The 18629-nt window shown below is 40.9% G+C and overlaps 1 protein-coding gene across 4 annotated transcripts in view; it reads right to left on the bottom strand.

Moving 5' to 3' along the window:
- The window catches only part of ppp2r3a (protein phosphatase 2, regulatory subunit B'', alpha), a 59619-nt gene extending 45915 nt beyond the window's left edge, over positions 1 to 13704 (bottom strand). For 3 of the 4 annotated variants that reach the window (XM_085391102.1, XM_085391104.1, XM_085391106.1), the window contains exon 1: positions 13490 to 13704. The gene's annotated coding sequence lies outside the window, so the exon portion shown is untranslated. Of the gene's footprint in view, positions 1 to 13131; positions 13435 to 13489 lie in introns of those variants that run through there. The other variant, XM_085391105.1, reaches the window with a different exon arrangement.
- Between the last annotated feature and the right edge of the window lie 4925 nt (positions 13705 to 18629).

Here is an 18629-nt window from a genome sequence, read left to right as displayed (position 1 = left end):
CAATCCAAGCCCTCCCTGAGGAAATGAATGTTAAAAGCCACTCTGGTTCCCATGAGCACTCTGCCCACGCATACTGTCACTAGATTGTGTTGGTTTCTATTGTGAAACTCTATACAATGTTGCTACAAATAAACCCATATATCACTGCTTAATCACAACGTTACCATGACGAAATTGCAGAGTAATTACACACACGGGCCACATCAATGTAGTCAACATGCACTTCAGTGTTTCTGAGATGAACGCTTCAGAACTCAGTCTTTAATCAGGTTGCAATGAGAAAGTAGAGACTGGCAAAGCCAGTACATGGGGTTGTATTATTATTCTAATTGTAGGTCATTTTAATGTTTAGTATGTATGCATGCCACACTCTCTGTGACTTATAAACATACTTTTGCAATCTAGCTTTACAAATTACCGCAGTGGGTCTGTGCACTAAACTAAAAGGCACTAAACATGACTGATCAAAAACAGAGCCATTTTATGTGCACACTATTGCATAAAACAAGTACGGCTAAAACTAAATCTAGATGTTTTCAATCAAGAAGCTGTTGCTAATTAACCACAAACACAAAACCTTTGCTAGCCTTAAAGAACTATTTCACTGCAGCCATGCTGGCATGAAAAATTGGTAAACGCAGGTGTTACTAATGACACTAATGTAGGATCTGTTCCATTTAGGTACAAAACCCTGCTAATGTGATTAGCCACATCTGTCTTTACCTATAATTTCATGCTGTGAAATAGGTCTATTGTTCCTAAAGGATCAGTGCGCACATTTGTCCAACATTAAAAGCCTCTGTAAATGCCACTAATTCCCTTTATTAATGGCTACAAACAGCTGCGAGGGACAGCAAGCTTTTAGTGTCACAAAATGTGGCAGAAGTATTTAAATTAGGGTAAATTAGAGCCCTCACTTTGGATTAGTATTTAATACCAGGTGATATACTGAAGGGTTGATAACAAGAGAGAAAATACTTAGTGTATATTACTGCTGTAACCTTCATGCTCCATGAATATTGTGAGCACATATAAATTAATTATCAACATGTGAAAAAGAAAGTTTTCATATGCTTCTCTACACCTCTGCTGCCTCTACAGGAATTAAAAGGGTAAGTGGGATCCAGAAAAACGTCATCAGCAATACAGATTTGGCGTTTTGCTGGTCTGAAGCATTCAGGTGTGTGTTAACACAATGTCACAATCTTCCCAGGAGTCACAGGAAGTTTACGCCAAGGTCAGTCTGCGCAATGCTCAAAGAAACTGATCAAGAACTACATCTTAGACTCTACAGGCCTGAGTTCACATGTTAAATGTAAAAGCTGATGACAGTGCATACAGAAAAAGATTGAATAATTATGGTTTGATTGGAAGGAACAGATGACCACTAAAATAGAGATGCACAGTGCCATGTTTGGTGAAAACCAAACGCCGCATATCGGCATAAAAACCTCATACCAATCAACAACTGACTGTTTGTTTTGCAGCCACGGTACTCGAGCATCTTGCAGTCATTGAGTCAATCATGAATTTCTCTGTAAACCAAAGTATTCTAGAATAAAATGTGAAGGCATCTGTCTGACAGCTTAAAAGCTTTGTCCCAACCGGGTCATAACAGGCCAGGAAATCTACAAAAGATTGGCTGAAAAAGAAAATAATTAAGGTGTTGCAACAGCCCAGTCAAAGTCCAGACCTCAGCCTGACTGAAATGTAATGGGACCTTAAGAGAGCCGTGCATAAACGAATGCCCACTGTAAGGAATGAAGCAGTGCTGTAAAGATGAGTGGGCCAAAATTCCTTGACAATGATGTGAGAAACTGATAAAGTCAGGTCTTGTGTGGAAAAAGCTCAGTTAGACAGCTCCAGTGGTTATCTTCCAAATAACAGATGTGGATACAAAATCTTCCCTTTGTGTTAATATGCCTCCCCTATGAGTCAGCAAGCAAACACTAAGCAAAGAGGGAGTTTGCAAAACTCTCTGTTGCACATTGCAGCTGGGACTGGATATATTACAAGCTGTACTGTTAACTGTGCAAAGAGTGACAATGGCTGACTACAGATAAAAGGGTGATCTGCTTGAATTTGGCTTCCACATCATGCGTCCTAAAAAGAAAAAAAAAACAAAGAACAAAGCCAATGAAGCTACAAAGAAATCAAAAAAAATGAAAGAAAGATGGGCAGCAAAGAAAGATTGTACAGGCTGTACAGTGAGTGTGCAGGTGATACAGCCACAGCTGCAGATGTACAACAAGCTTTGATTCACTGCAGTTCAAACACATAGCAGGAGAATCACCTCACTGATGAAAGAGCGCCAGTGATATCAAACTACCACATCTTGGCTCTCCCAGGTGTGGTACGTACGCACACACACACACACACACACACACACACTATAAACTGAGAGTTCTTAGAGAAAAAAAAAGTGAAAGCATGGAGATATTTACACCAGCATTAAGAGAATGGGTGCAGGTATGTGCAGCAGTTCTTACATCCCCTACTGTACATGGACAGATATTGTAACATACACACATACCATTATTCAGCTTGGATCAAAGACAGTGACTGTAAGGTCTCTGCTGTTTATCTCCCTAAGGGGATTGTGCCTAGACAGATGAGAAGTCAAAAGGAAGAAGATATGGGGTGAATTTTTTTTTTTTTTTTAAATGGACTAACAGTGTTCAGTCAGAAAACAGATGATGGAGATGTGGGAGACAGAATAAAAAAGCAGGAGGAGGCACAGAAAGGGGGGGAACAGACAGAATGAGAGCGAAAGAGTGAGAGAGCAAAGGGCATAGCAGACATGGTTACTCATATAAAATGAGTCGAAATCAGTTAAACTTGTGTGTCCTCTTTCCTTTTATCTGTTAAGTCTGCTTCAAGACCAGTAAACCAACTAGAAAAATGGGAGTGACAAGCTATCATCCAGCTGCCAAGAGAATTTTAAGTAGACCGTAAGGCTAAAATGCCTCATTCCCAACAGATGGACTCCAGCGAATAAACAGGCTTCCTGAATGTAAAAAGGACAGAAAAAAGCTGAGATTGTGTTTTATTGTCAGTAAATGTCACTCATTATTTCAGGCAAAAAGGTTTAAGAATCAAAGAAACTCCAGGGCACATTTCCAGGCACACTTACAGAAGCAAGCAACGACAGGTGTGACCCATCTCAGAGTTTTTTTTTTAATAGTGTGAAAGGCAAAAATCACAAGAAATTTCAGGGCTTTTGCAAAACGGAGCCTTACCGCGCTACCCATCACACCAAACCCATCTAATTTTTAAAATGAATCCACTTAAAGTCTGAAAAATATTTTCCACCACTGGTAAGATTTTATCCAAATTGTAGCTCTGCTTAACAGAGTCGGGGAAGCGCTTCTGATGGCTTTCCAATACATTAGAAAGAAAGAGGAAGACGGAAAACAAAAAAAGGATTTGAGGATTTTGTGGGTCTCAGCTCTCAGCACGACACAGCTCTAACTATCAGTTGAAGTTGCTCTCATCTGTCTGGTGTCTGTGCAAGTCTGTCTCACAGTGGGGATCCAGCACTGTCTGTAGCCATGGAAACCACAAGGATGTAGCTCTGACAGTCATAGCACTATTATACAGATGCCCCCCTCCCTCCAACCACGTACGCACACTCACAAGGAAAATCCAATGATCAAAGTAACAGCGAAGTCACATTTTGTGTCCTCGAGAGTCTGCTGCGACTTTGCCGCTTTACTTGTTGTATTAAAAGAAACTTTAGAACCATATTTGTTTTGGATGACAGGATGATCTCTCGTGCTTCTCCTGCAGCTCTGCTTCACATTGATGCAAGTGCTGAGTCCTCCGCTGCTGGCAAAGAAGCAACTCCACAAGGGTTGTTCAAGTTCAACGAGTAGCTCAAGGGCATCTTGACCTGTTTACTTTATGGCTGTTTACTCTGCTCACCCAGTCTTCCCCTGCTTTTCTAAAACCAGCTCACTTGTAGTTATGTACCCACAGCAACAGCTACAGCCACCCAACCTTAAAAACTTCTCCCAGGGAACCCCAGCCAAGAAAAATGAGCCACAGAGGTAATAACCTTCTACCTCACGGAGCAGAAATGCTGTGGCAACACAGTTCTGTTAGTAGCAAACAAACCATTTTGTACAACATACTGTATAAGAGTCAATCAGTCAAATTAAAATAGCTACAGGGTTTTATGAAGGTGGGAAAATGATTTGGTTAAGGACAATAAGAGCAGTGAAAACAACAGGGAAGACAGAAGTGTGAGAAGTGAGACAGAAAGGAAGAAAAGGAGGCACCAAATTAAGTGCTGAAGTTGCAAAGAGGTGGTCAGAGTATATAGCGGGCATAGAAAGGCCAGGAAATGAGTGGTACACTTTAAGCAACAAATGTGACGTATGGCTTACATAAATGAGGATTTTGGAGCCTTAGTCACTAGTAGCTTTTTTGTATTGTGAAATAAGACGGAAAACATGATGCTATAGTTGAATTGTATATACGCAAAAATTCCAGCAGATGGAAATTATGCAAGCGCTGTCTAGAAATGAAGGCTTACCCTTTCCTCACAGAAACGCAGCTGCTGCAAATCAAGTCACGTAAAATATTTTCTAAATGCCATAAAATCAGCAGATCTACATGAGTTTATCTAATGTTTGCTAAAGATTACTTTGTTATGAAGCCGTTTCACTCTCTCACACACACACACACACACACACACACACACACACACACACACACACACACACACACACACTTAAAGCCACTAGTGGTCAGACTGGCAGGCAGGAAAGAAGCTTGAATGTGCTGAGATTTGACCAGTTTACCGTATACAGGCTGCCAAAAATCCACCACACACACACGTACACTAAAACACATACCCCTGCTTCATCCAACCACGACCTCAAAGTGTGTGTGCCTGTACATGTCTATCTATGCGCTCCTACTGTATATGCGACCTCGTATTTGTGTGTGTACGCAGGCCTGGATATCTATATTTACTGTGTGTGTCTCTGACTGAGTGACTGTGCTGGCGTCCTAAGTGTCTATGTACGGGAGTGGAGAGTTAGAGACACACTATAAACAATATAGGGACTCCCTTGGCTTGTGTTTACTGACCGGGATAAAGGCTGTCATTCCTCTCTCAGCACCAACCTACTTCCGCCTCCGTACAACTAGAAAGAGGGAGAGGTGCACTTAAGCCTTGGCAATGTCAGAGCGATCTTATCTTGCCAATAAAGCTTCTTGAATGGATTTAGATTAAACTGAGGGGAAAAAACAAGAGCGGGCACTGGTGCATTTGAGTTGTCTCTTCCTCAGAAAGACTGCCGCCCTTCTCCTCCTCCCCTTCTTCTCTTCCAAACTTGCATGTTAATGTACTTACAGCTTGCAGGACCTTAACTCTGTCCCAAGACACAGGCTGGCATAATAAACAAGAGCCTGAAATAATCTCTCCCCCTAGTTCCCTGGTGGTATTTTAGTGGGGAAGCAAATTCACAATGGTGGATTGAATTATTTACCCACATTTCTGTCTTTCCAATTCCCTCACCCTGTGAGTTTTTCTGGCAGCCTTTCCTTAATGTCTCTGTGCTTCTCTTTCTAACTCGCCATTTCTCCATTTTTTCCCCTCTTGTCTTTGTCCATCTGTGGTAGCCAGTGAGACGCATGGTCTACCCACACTGACCAGTTAAACACCCCTTTGCCTCTGTCACTTAGTCAGCCTGTCTGCTATACAGCTCAGGGTATCGCAGGCCAAGCCATCGCACTGAATGAAGGGGCAAAGGTGCACAAAGTCTCCTCATGATGTCACGGACGCGGATGTGCCTCATGACATTTTGACAGTCTTTTCCTGCTCTGTCTTGTTTACCTTCCAAGACTGTCATTTCAACAAATTTACACCTTGAATGAGTGCAACCACTCTATAAACTCAAAACAATTCTCATAAATGCACCTTAATGCAGCACAGGCTTCAATTGTTTCCACTGTGAGAGAACCTAAAAGAGGAGAGGTAATGAAAAGAGCAGGAGAATCAAAACAAGCATAAAAAGCTGCAATAAAATATTTTTAGCCTCAAACCCATTCATGTCTGGAACTAGGGCCAAGAAGAACCACACCACCATGACTATGAATGGTCCTGTTAGTCTCTCTTTTACTTTCTCGCTTGGCAAGTGCCCTGCCACTGGAGGAATGCCTGGTTTGTATTCAGATGTGCGTGTAAATGCACGTATGTGTGACAGTGCATAGAGTCTGGACAAAGAGCTCCAGTGTGGACAACAGGACACAATCAACCACTCAATGGATAGCCATTAACTCATCACACACAAACGCACACACAAATTCCAGAGTTCACAGATGAGAAGCAGCGACATTCAGAACCAACCAGCCAATGAGCACGAGCGTGCTTTACTGCGGCTACAATGGAGCCAGTCAATGGGGCTGTAGAGTGATTGTGGGAGATCTCTGAATTACCGTGTCAGGATCTTCATCACTTTCTCACTAATCTTCATCCTCTCTCCCTCAACCTCTTTTTATTTTGTCCTACTTCCTTTTTCCCAGGGTGGATCTCTCAGTGGTTAAAGGTAGCTAGGAGAGGCCACTGGGCACAGTCCACCTCCCACTCGCTTGTGTATGAATCACTCCATTGTGGCTGTGCTCTATTCCTAACGCTGTTTTCAATTTTAGAACTCTTCTGTTTGGCCTTATTTTGACAACCACATGCTAATTATGTTTTTGTTTTTATTGTTGTTCCCCGTTTGAACAGTCATAAGAAACAGGTAAATAATGCATATCACCATGTGTATCGCAAGATTGACCAAGTTAAAATCTAGTTGCATGCATATAGGACTTTTTTTTAAGTCACACAAAGGTTTACCGAGTATTGTTATCAACTTTGTAATTATACTGTTGTCTAATTATAACGACCACTGTCATGGAAACACTACACCATAACACAAACCTGCCGGTAGCTGGTATAACCCTACCTTTACCCCTTTGATTGCAATCTCCTCAGTTGCTTCTATCTGGATTTCTCTTTCCTCATTTCTCTGAGTTGCTAGCTTTCAGAAATCAAGCCATAAAATAATTGTATGCCTTCCAAAAAAACCCCCCAAAAAACAATTAACTATTTGGGCGGCACTTGAGCACCTGAAGGCAAAAGGCTGTGGTTACTAAACTGAGTAACTTCAGCTTATTGACATGCAGCTTCCCCAAAACACCCACACCCACACCCACTTCTCACTATCACACTCACACTTTCCCTGTCATGTCTTAATTTTTAGCAGCCGGCAGTGTTACACGGAATATGAGACGACCACCCACCTACCCACACACACACTAGACACATGTTTCTGGGAAATGTGAATGAATGTGTCACAAAAAAGGCCATGAAGACACTCAATACAATACGGCCTTGTGCTACAATGATGAGTTACACAGCTTTGTGTGTTAGTGTGTGTGCACGTGGGTGTGTGTGCTTGCACAACCAAGGGCAGGCAAGCGCATGTGGGTGCAGAGAGCTACATAAATCACACTCAGAATCAATTAGAAAGCATAAATGTGAGAAGGCCAACAGCAGTCGGTGTCCTGGTACTCGGTTTAATGTTGGCTTGACTACAGACACACCACACCCTCACCATCCCACCACGTGCGCGCACACACTCACACACATCTAGACTTAAAGCCAGACACAAACACTCAGAGAGTTTGGGTGTGGATGTGATGCAACTGATAATTTTGCATGAAAGTAATCCATAAATGAAATGTGATTAACATTTTCATGCCACTGGATTCTTTCTTCTCTTTATATGGCTTAAAAACTGTGATTCGCACACAGCCGCTGTCTGACAGAGAGCCGAACACTGGATGAGGATCTCGTTTTTAAAAAAGTTTTTGCGTGCCTATGTTAGTTCAAACACAGTTTTCTTTTGTATTTCTTTCCTGTTACATAACCAACTAGACTCCTATTATATACCATCTTGCATGTTTGTGAGGATTTAGCATTCACAGAGTCACCAAACAAATGCATTTACTGAGTGCATGTTGTTAAGAGAACAGTGTCTACTATTGGAGGTAATTTCACTATTTAACAATACAAAACACTAATTAAAAAGAGATGTAGGTTTACAGAATTCTGCATGAGAAGAAACAACAAAAGTGAAAAACTGCAATGTGCAATACACATTTTTTTTATGTCCATCAGTGTTACTGTTACTTTTTAAAAAAATATGCTTTAACGTGTTGTATTTTCACAAAGTTATAAAAAACAGATTAAAGAACAGGCGTGTCCTGGTTCTGCCCCCAGGGTCTCCACCCAGTTGGACTCACCTCAGTCAGGAGGCAACCTGGAGAATAAATCCCTAGGGTGGTGTAGGAATAACTCTGACTCAAACCCCACAGCCTGTCCATGGATGGATGGATGAATGCATGGATGGATGGGTTAAAGAACCAGTGGTCAAAACAGAGTCAAAAGACTGAAAGACCCTCACTTCTACTTTTTCTCTTTAAAACACAGGATACAAAGGCTTCCCCAAACTGCAGGAGCACCTTTATTTAGACCTTTCTGGTTACTGAATGCCTTGAGCTACTCAAATTCCACAATCTTACTTTGCAGCAGAGGCCTCCAAATCCTAATTCAGTTAAATCTTGATGAAATTAGTAAGGTTAGTTTCTCAGAGCTCTAAAATCTCCCTCCTGAGCTGAAAGAGGCAAAAATAACCCTAGAGTAACAGCACAAGAACAGCGCATGACACCTGATGAAGGTTTAATGGACATTCCCACTGAATGCATTGTTAAAAAAGTCAAATGAAAAGAAAGTTAAAAAAACAAAAACAAAAAAAAAAACCACACACACACTTATAGGTAATATAACACCCCACTCACATCCCACACCTCTGAAAATAAACAATCCTAAAATCCAATCTAGCCCCGGAGACAAGTTTAATCAAATAAAGTTGCATATTTTTATATAGCGCAAATCCCCAAATGCAAATCTGAGTTTTCAACAAATTGCAAAAATAGCACCTTCCATCCTCAGCTTTGATAATGACGAGTTCCTCAAAAATCCTCTCTAACAATGGAAAAAAACAAGGTACTGTAAAAAATAATAATAATTGCATCGCTCATAAAGCACAGACATAATCAATGAAAGTAGAGGAATTCACACAATTAGTAGTCATATTTGTGCTTTTCAGACATATGGAATATTAGCATCATATATAAACATCATATGCTCACATCAAACTCTCTTTGTCAAATTCCCACAGGTGATTTATATTCAGCGTTAATCTGTTATTTGTTGCCTTTGCCTTGGTAACAAGAGATGTTGTACTTAATACCTAAAACAGCTATAAATAGACCAAACATGAACAAGAATCAAACAGGACAGTGTGAGTCTGCAGTTTGTGACTCAGCCCACTGAGCCAAGCTACATCTGTCTGTGTGAACCCACCACAACCACATTCATTACTAAATTACATCAGGACACTCCCAAAGTACTCCAATGGGGATATTGTTGCTAGGCACTTACTGTCCTTCTACGCCTATGTGAGAACTGGACGAAAACCAGATTAATATCACACACCCTTAGTAGTGCGCACAAAAATACATACACACACACACGGGCAAAGATCCACACACACAGGCACCTGCGAAAAGACACACATCTGTGAGGTGAGAAATCGCATAAATACAGTTCCAAACTCTCTCTCGCCTATCCGCCCACCGTTCCACTCAAAGTAGGTGATCAACTTACAGAGAAGTTAAAATAATTAATAGTTAGAATAATAACAAACCAAACCAATCTCCTTTGCAATATGCAGGTGAAAGGAAAGAAGAGGAAGGGACCAGGACTGTATTCACTTGAATAATCATCAAATGTACACTTTCAAATGATGGATTAAGAATAGGACAGGAAATCTCAGCTTCTCAGTATCAAGAACTGTAACACTTTGGAATCATTTAATATAAAAGGAAACAACCGTCGCTAATCAGTGAAGAGAGAAGAACCCAAACTGCTCGGCCTCTCTCACGCTCTCACACTTACTTTATACTAGTGGTGAATATATGTAGAGCCTGCGATGCAGTTTACTCTGATGCCATACCTGTGCAGGCTTTGACGCTAACATATAGCTACATTTCTAGGGAGGTACATGTCAGGTTATAGTGCAGGGTTTCAAAAGGGTCTGCGGTTACAAAGTACCTGTTATGTATAAAGTATTATTCCCCTGTTAAGTGTGAATGTACTAATTATCCTCCTGTGGGTTGAGACTCAGACACACTATTTGAAAAGTATTTGACCACACCTCTTAATCTTCCAATGTTGGTGTTTTCAGGCCCATTGCCTCAGTTGTATAAAATCATAAATGCCTTTACAAACATTTGTGAAAGAAGGGCCATTCTAAAGAGATTGTAATAGTCCATGAAATTTCTTCCCTCCGAGATATTTTATGATCAAAAATAAGCGGTATTACAAGGTGGAAGTGATTAGAAGCCTGATCAACTTAATCACAAAGTGGCAGCCCATGTAAAGTTGCAGAGCAGGTTCAGAGTGAGTGGTGTGGCATATAGTGTCTAAAAGTCATTAAATCACTGCTGACCCAACAACTACAGAGCTCCAAATCTCCGGGTTTTCAAGACCAAGCAGCTCGTGTACATGTAATGTGTAGGTGGCCCAGTTCTTTTGTGCATGTAGTGCAAGTTTACCCATTGATTCAGGCCGTGAGCTAACTTAACATCACATTTCACAAGGGGAAAGCATTGCTCAGCCCACTGGTGACAAGAAGAAAAACATGCACATGCAAATTTTATTTGTTCTCTCAATAGCATTCATTCTATTAAATGTGTTCTAACACACACGCTTACATAAGAGATACGTTATAAATTGATGTGCTGGCTCTAAAAATGAACTCAACAATTATTTGAAACAAATGAAAAATATTGTTTATTAAATCAGCAAAGTGATGCGTTGTTGCAGTCCCAGTTAGACCTAAATTAATACACTGGTCTGTCACAGATATATAGTATTGATGTATATGCTGTCCAATGCATGCTGATATAAAAACTGTTTGTGAACCTTTTCAACAAAAGAAGATGCAGGAAAAGACACTAGAAGTAATTTATGTTATTGCACAATCTCAGTGTGTACAGCTGCTAATTAGTATGACAAAGAAACTACTGTAAAGTAAAAGAATGACTCCACAATTTTCTCTCTCACATATAACTATAACAACGTGCATGCATGTTTCAAAGGTACATCGGCCAATGTATCGATAAACTTTAACTCCCTAAAAAATAGTCAGACTCTTCTTTTCTGAAACAGATCAAGTATCAGACGAGAACAATTCATATTTAAAATAAAAAAAAATCAATGTCCTTTCTAAATTTGCTAGTTCCCGGTCTGCTTAGTTACAGTTATGCCAACTAAATTTGAACACAAAAGGAATCTCGTGCATATACTGCACATTTTTTTGCCAAACGTTATGAGTCCAACATTGCTGTGCGGTTCTGTTTTGAATTTACTGCGGTCGGCTAGTGTTTCTTCACCTTAACTTACTAAATCATTAAAGGAGTTTTGAAATCTGCTTGAGCATAGAAAGGAAAAGCTGAATTAGTGCCTCCTTTCCATTCACAACACACACAAAAAAAAACAGGAAATCTTTACATTTGAAAAGCCAAGCCCTGAGACTCTTAAGGAGTCAATTACTTACTGAATACAATAACTTAAATTAAAAAGATATATATGAAAAACAAATATTTTACATCTGTCACTGATGATTAGAACAAGATAAGTATGTGAAAATGTGACAAGGTCTGGTGATGCAACACATATACACACACACCCCCAAACATCCACATTCCCAAGAGTTCAAGCAGAGCAGTCTTTGTGGCCTTTAAAGAGTCAGTGTGTCCAGCCAGGCTCGAGTTACGGCAGACAAGATCCTCTCATTCCTTCTCCCTCTCTCTTTCTCTCTCTAACACACACACACACACACACACACACACACACACACACACACACACACACACACACACACACACAATCTTACAGACACATCCAGTGAACAGGCCAGGGAGCCACAAGAAAGAATTGGTTTGTTGCTCCCCTCTCTGACTCATTCCTACCACTCTCCACTCTACAATAAAAGGAATAGCTATACAACTGACAGGCTATATGTCAAGCCCTGGACTGTGTTGATTGCTTATACAGTCCTTCAGAAATGCATCCCTATGAGCATCTCTGTGCTCATAGGGATGAAGAAATAATAATTTTCAAAGCCTGGAATAAGGAATATAACAATAAAAGCTTTTCTGCTGTGACTAATTCACTTTTATATCTAAGCTGTTCACTTCCAGCAATAAGTTGAATCAGTATTTTGATAAACACCTATAGAACTACTTAGAAAACAAGATAATACAATTACACACTCGTGCATAGCCGGGACTGAAATCAAATGGTGAAGTAGATGCAAGGAGATGACGCATGTACTGCAAAGCATCAATGAGAAAAAACACACTGACAATGTCACAGGTGGGAAAGTGCTATTTGTGGGTTTTTAAAATAAAGTGTCTTTCAGGTGTGTAAGCTACAGCGGGCTTCAAAGGGCACAAAAATCTAAGAACTGAGGTCATTACGGGTCATCACTAAAAGAAAAGGCAGGAATTATAACAGAAGATGCCTCTCATAGTGTGTGTGCTTATGTGCATGTGTGTGTGTGTCACATCTATTCTAGGAGAATACCGGGGGAGAGACCCTGTGACTGACCCCCACCTCACACGATATGACAGGATATCGCCGCAGTGGCACGGACACACAAACATATATGCGCACAAACAAACACATTATGGGAGTGTCGTTTCCATATTGGAGACACATAGTAATAAACAGCAATTTTTGGTTTAAAAATGTTTCACGCGTGTATTTCCGCGTGGAAGGTGCTATAGGAGTAAACATTTATTTAACAATTATGCACTGTGCACTCAGAAAAAAGGCATTTTACATAAATCCTTTAATTAGTCGTTCTCTGTGAGGCTCTTGGACTCCCAACGTGGGGGAAATCGTTTATAGTACCCAGAGCATCATAAATACGATCAAAATAACTTACAGAATTGCTTTTAAATCCAGACGTTAAGTTCATTTACGCCACAAAGTCAAGTTACCTGAGCGCTTCAGCAGCTTTCCCGCAAGGTTTCGCTCACAGCTTCCGTGCTGTTTGCAGCGGGCAGGTTCAAAGATCCGCTACAATCTGCGCGTCCAATCTCCAAACTTCCTTTCACACGACTGGAGGATCCCCCACTGAAGTGAAAGGGCACTTGTGCGAATTTGCACGCACCATTACGCGCGCGCAAAGACAAATACCCCAATAAACACGCCCCAGTTATGAAAAACCCCGCAGCTGATGGTACAGGCGACCCCCCCCTCACCACCCTTACAATGCAGCGGGGACGGCGGTAATCGCACGGTAAAGTTTTCCAAACAGGGACAAGGGAAAGCGCTCATTCTGACCGCATCGCTTACCTTCGTCTCCCCTCCTTAACTCCTTCAGCCGTTTCCAAACTCTGTCACGACAAGGCTCGACGCAGACTGCGAAACCGAACAGCCGCTTTTCGGGTAGCCGGGGAAGAGCGGAGAAAGCATACGGAGGTTTGCTTCAACACGCAGAGGCTCCGTGTGTGTGACAGAGAGGGATTGTGTGTATGCGTGTGTGAACGCTCATGGAGAGAATGAGCAGAGAGAAGAGAGCCGGGGAACTTAGGGGGGAGTTCCCGTGAACATACCGGCGGGGCGGAGGCTCCGGCAGAGTGACGGCTGGCTTACGTTTGCAGCTCTTTAGCAGCCTGGATAGGATATTAGTAACCCAGGTTACCAGCGTTCAAAAGTAGCCAGGATACGTGTATTTACCCAAGTATACGCAGTATCCATGCATCTGCTTTTGACGTGTGCTGTTTTACGTCGTATTTCTTTTTCTTCTGTATTTTATCACTTTTCTGCATATCTAATGTGCACCTATAGTTAAAACATATGAGATTACAAATTATTATTATAATACCCATTTTTAATCAGGGCTGAAACCACACTGTATTTTTATGATCCATATGCTGATAGGTTTCTTAGCTGATTAATGCTTTGGGGTAGCGCAGGAAAGTCAAACATAAGCCCCGAGGGCCAGAATGGGCCAGACAACGATTCCAATCCGGTCCACTGGACAGCTTCATGTGAGGGAGTGCATAGATTTTGAACTTTTAACTTTTAAACAAAGTAATTAACTAACAGATAAACAATTAAATAACAGGAAAATTCTGTTTTTCCACTATTACAGTGAGACTGCAGTTTTTTGTTGTGTTTTGTTTTTTGTTTCTTTAAGGACATTTTCTGTGAATTAATGAGAACCTTATATTTTATAATTACAGGTCAGTCATTGCAGTGTAATTTTACACATTTATCATATAGTGTCTGGCCCACATAATTTCAGAGTGGGCCCCTATATGTGGCCCACAATTTAAAATGAGTTTGACATCACTGGTCTAGCATATAAAATTTCAAGATACATTGAATAACGCATTAGTCTGGGTAGGGTTTAGAGTCAATAACCTCACTTTTTAGTATCTACATTCTATGAAAAAACAGTTTCCTTAAGACCTACTGAACAAACCAAGATAGACTTCTAAAATGAAGTCAAGAAATTAGCCCCAACCCCCTTTCCTTTTACAAATAGGAGTCTAAAAGGTTGGTACTCAGAGAGGGAGGCTTCACAGTGAATCCACAAAGAATTATAATCATATACTAGATTTAAAGATCCCTTTCTCTTTGTTATTCCTCACAAGTGCAGGGAAGGTAGTTTTTCCATTTTACAATATATCAGCATTATTTGTGTGTATGAGCTCTAATGTGGAGCTTTTAGGGCCCCTTTTCATGAATAATTTGGGAAAAGTGTTGTTCAGCCTGAGTCTAAATGTATAAGAATGTTTTTTCTGTGGGCCTCTTTTAATAATACATTTCATTATGAATAATTCACAAGTGATAAAACTGAAATATAGTGTTTACATAAGGCAGCAGGTATTAACCACACAATTAATTTGGTGAAGTGCAAGATTAATATGCTCAAAATCTGTGTTTCTATGGAGACCAGGTAGTCGGCTTCGATGACGAACTGCAGATTATGACTCAATTCGAGTTTATAAATGCAGACAAGAAGATTTTTTTTGTTAGTCAGATGGCTGGCAGTAACACCCATGCAGAAAATTTAAGTGGAGAACTCTCCCCACAGCCCTTCCACACTTCTTGTTTTTTTGATAACAAGTGACCCTTCCCCCAGCTCCACATATAAAAACCTCTGTTATTAGAGCCACATGGTCAAAGCAGCTGATGGGACTTCAGTGTCCTCCATTGCTGTTAAAAGAGCTGATGAGGCTGCAGACGCTAGTTGATAGTGGAAACCACAATTTTAGCAGATGACTCAAAGGGGCAAAAAATAGCAGTAATAGGATGTATTCTGTGGTTTTGCTGCTGAAGGTGTGAAGTTATGCCATTGAGACCTGCTGATGGACAAACTGGTTTAAAGGAGCTCATCTTTTTGCATACACACACAAAAACACACGCTCACACCTAAGATCTCCCAACAAGTCCTACTGGAATGTGTCTCCTGTAACAACATCAGCTATCACAAGGTTTGCATCACATGACAAGTGGAGCCACTTTGTGTGTCCATGTGTGTGTACAGCTATATATTTCCGAGTCTTTGTGTGTGTGACAGCACCTTGTTTGGCCAACAGGATACAAATAAGTACTCTCACTCAATTAGTGAAGGAGCCAGTCCAGAATTACAGCAGAAGAAGAACAGCCAAAGAGTCAACAGTAAGTCCCTTAAACATGTCACGAAACTTAGGCAGTAAGTCGCTGATAAAAGAATAGAGCAGAATGTAGCTTTAGCGGCAGTCTATGTTTTTTTTTAATGCTTTTTATTTTGTTTACTGTGTTTGGAAATCTGGGTTAACACATCTTTCATGCTCGGTGAGCAACAAAAAATAATGTGAAATATAAAAATCTCAATTCACCCAAATTACAAATAAGAAAAAGAGTAGGAAACAGCTTTTTAGCAGTATATGCAGTGCTACACAAAAGCTTCTATTTATTGAGAAATAGGTACGGCAGGTTTGGTTTTTTTTACACATGTCAAAAATGGAGGTGCAGGATAAAAGGAAAAAAACTGAATTTGTACAAATCTAATGGGGTTGAATGTTATTATTTGGTATGTCCACAATTAACTCTTACTCAGCTTTCTTGTCATTTCTTTAAGAAATCTTCAGGAAAAGTTCTCCAGGCTTCTGGAATTACATTCAAAGCTCTTCTTTGGATGTTGGCTGCCTTTTGTTCTGTTCTCTGTCAAGATCATCTCATACTGTTTCAGTAATGTGGAGGCCAGTCAGTGACTGATGGTGTTCCATTATGTGTTCTTCTAGCCAGGTATGCTTTTACTGCATTGGCAGTGTGTTTGAATTAGGCTGCTGACAATCAGATTCTTTCTAGAAGATATTTCATGGTGGATCGAAAGCTGATGATACTTGTTTTTGTTCATAATTTCATCAATTTCGACAAGATCTCCAACACCACTGGCTAGAATGCAGCCCCAAATCAGGACAGAGCCTCCACCATGTTTTACAGATGTTGAACATGTTGGGCTGGATGTGGCCCAGAGTATTGGCATCCCTGCTGTAGAGACTCACTTTAATAAAAAAAAAAATTCCAAATTGGATTCATCACTCCATAAGACGTCATGCTACTGATTTTCAGTCCATTTCTTGTGTAATTTCTATAGTTTGCATGTGCAGACTATTCTCTGTTTTCCATTTTTTGAAAATTTATTGCAGCTATATTCCTGTTTTGCACTGAAGGAGCCAATGGATTTGTGATAAATGAAATCATACCCATACCGTATTCCCCTGTGACTGAATGATCTGAAATGTTTGCAACGAATGAATGTGTTGCAGTTGCACTAAAAGTGTCTGAGGCATGTGTGTTGCTTCAGTGATTTATAAAACTACTTTGTAAAAAAGATATTTTCTCAGGATTTGTGCATCTGTTTCATGTAGTTTGGATGCATTTACTTCAGCACCACTCCTTACCACTAAAACGAGAAAAAAGCCTTCTGTTGGCTTTTCTCAGAAATAGATAATAATAATGGATTGCATTTTTATATAACGCTTTTCGGGACCCTCAAAGCGCTTTACAATTCATTCACTCTCACATTCACACACTGGTGGAGGCAAGCTACAGTTGTAGCCACAGCTGCCCTGGGGCAGACTGACAGAAGCGAGGCTGCCATATCGCGCCATCGGCCCCTCTGGCCATCACCAGTAGGCGGCAAGGACACAACGGCTGAGACTCCGAGCCGGGGCTCGAACCGGCAACCTTCCGGTTACAAGACAAACTGCCAACTCTTTGAGCCGCGACTGCCCTTAGATGGATATAATTTATTTAATCTTATCATGTTTTCAACAATGGATCCAAAAGGGTTTGGGTAAAGGGCATCAAAATGTTGCATTCCATCACTCACACATGAAGGAATCTGTTTTGTATGAGTGCATGTAACTTGACCATTTAGGCCTTTACCCACTTTGAAGTCTTGTGTTCTCCATGAAATTCACTCAACTCATTCTCAGTTAGCCTTCGCCTTGAAGATAGAATAACACCTTGACTAAGAAAAGAAAAAAAAATAAGTGTCATCCTTGTGAGAGCTGCAACACACATCTAAAAAAGAGTCAGGAGGGAGAGGTGTAGAGGGATAAAAAGTAGAGGCAATGAGGGTGTTGACACATCCTGACAAAATGGAACAGGGAGTGTCACTCAGCACCTCATACACCAGCATAGATAAACTACAAATACGTGCTGCACATGAGAACTTTGCCTTAAGGACAAGACACCTGGATCTGAGCTTCTGCTGAAAGCAACAGATGCCAGAAATACAGCGTCACATATAAAGCCAGGGACAGTGGGGTCACCCCAGCACATACATGCTACGTTCAGCTATTAATCATTATTACCAAGGAGAGTTTGAAAAAAAAAAAGATATTGCAGATATTTTACTCTGTGAGCCTACCTGTCTCCATATTACTTCTGGCCGTGTGTGTGTCTGTGTGTGTGTGTGTATGTGTGTCTGTGTGTGCTTATTATCAGCAAGCTTGCCAAACTCTCGGTCTCAGTTTGGGTCTTGTCTCCACGGGGAAACATTAGTAAAAAGGGAAGAGTTTTATTAGAGCGTTACAAGATACCAGTTGTCTAAACTGGCTCCCAGCCCTCGACCCAGACACCCCCTTCCTGTCTTTTAAGGCAGGCTCCTCAGCTTGTGTGCAGACATTCTGCAGCTTCTCAACATGTCAGGGTCTTTAGCTGCAGCTCCTGTTTCCAAATGTTCTCATCCTCGTATGTTAATTAGCTAATAGATTCCCCACAAGCCGCAACCGCAGACCTATGTGCCGATAAAAAGGCAATCGCTCACATATTTAATACCCGCATGCTGAAGGTGACCCCGGCCATATGTCTGGTTATCTGCAGGTTTATCTATGTATCTCCTCTGGTTGCTGCCTGCTGCATCACTCGCACCCTCTCACCACAACAACAGCTGCCTCTTGTCAACATCGCTCGGCAGCAGCTGAGAACG

This window comes from Rhamphochromis longiceps, linkage group LG19 (assembly GCF_057381845.1).
Source record: "Rhamphochromis longiceps isolate RC_006_pf linkage group LG19, R_longiceps_female_GT1.1, whole genome shotgun sequence".
Lineage (NCBI taxonomy): Eukaryota > Metazoa > Chordata > Actinopteri > Cichliformes > Cichlidae > Rhamphochromis > Rhamphochromis longiceps.
This window is presented reverse-complemented; position numbering and strand designations above follow the sequence as displayed.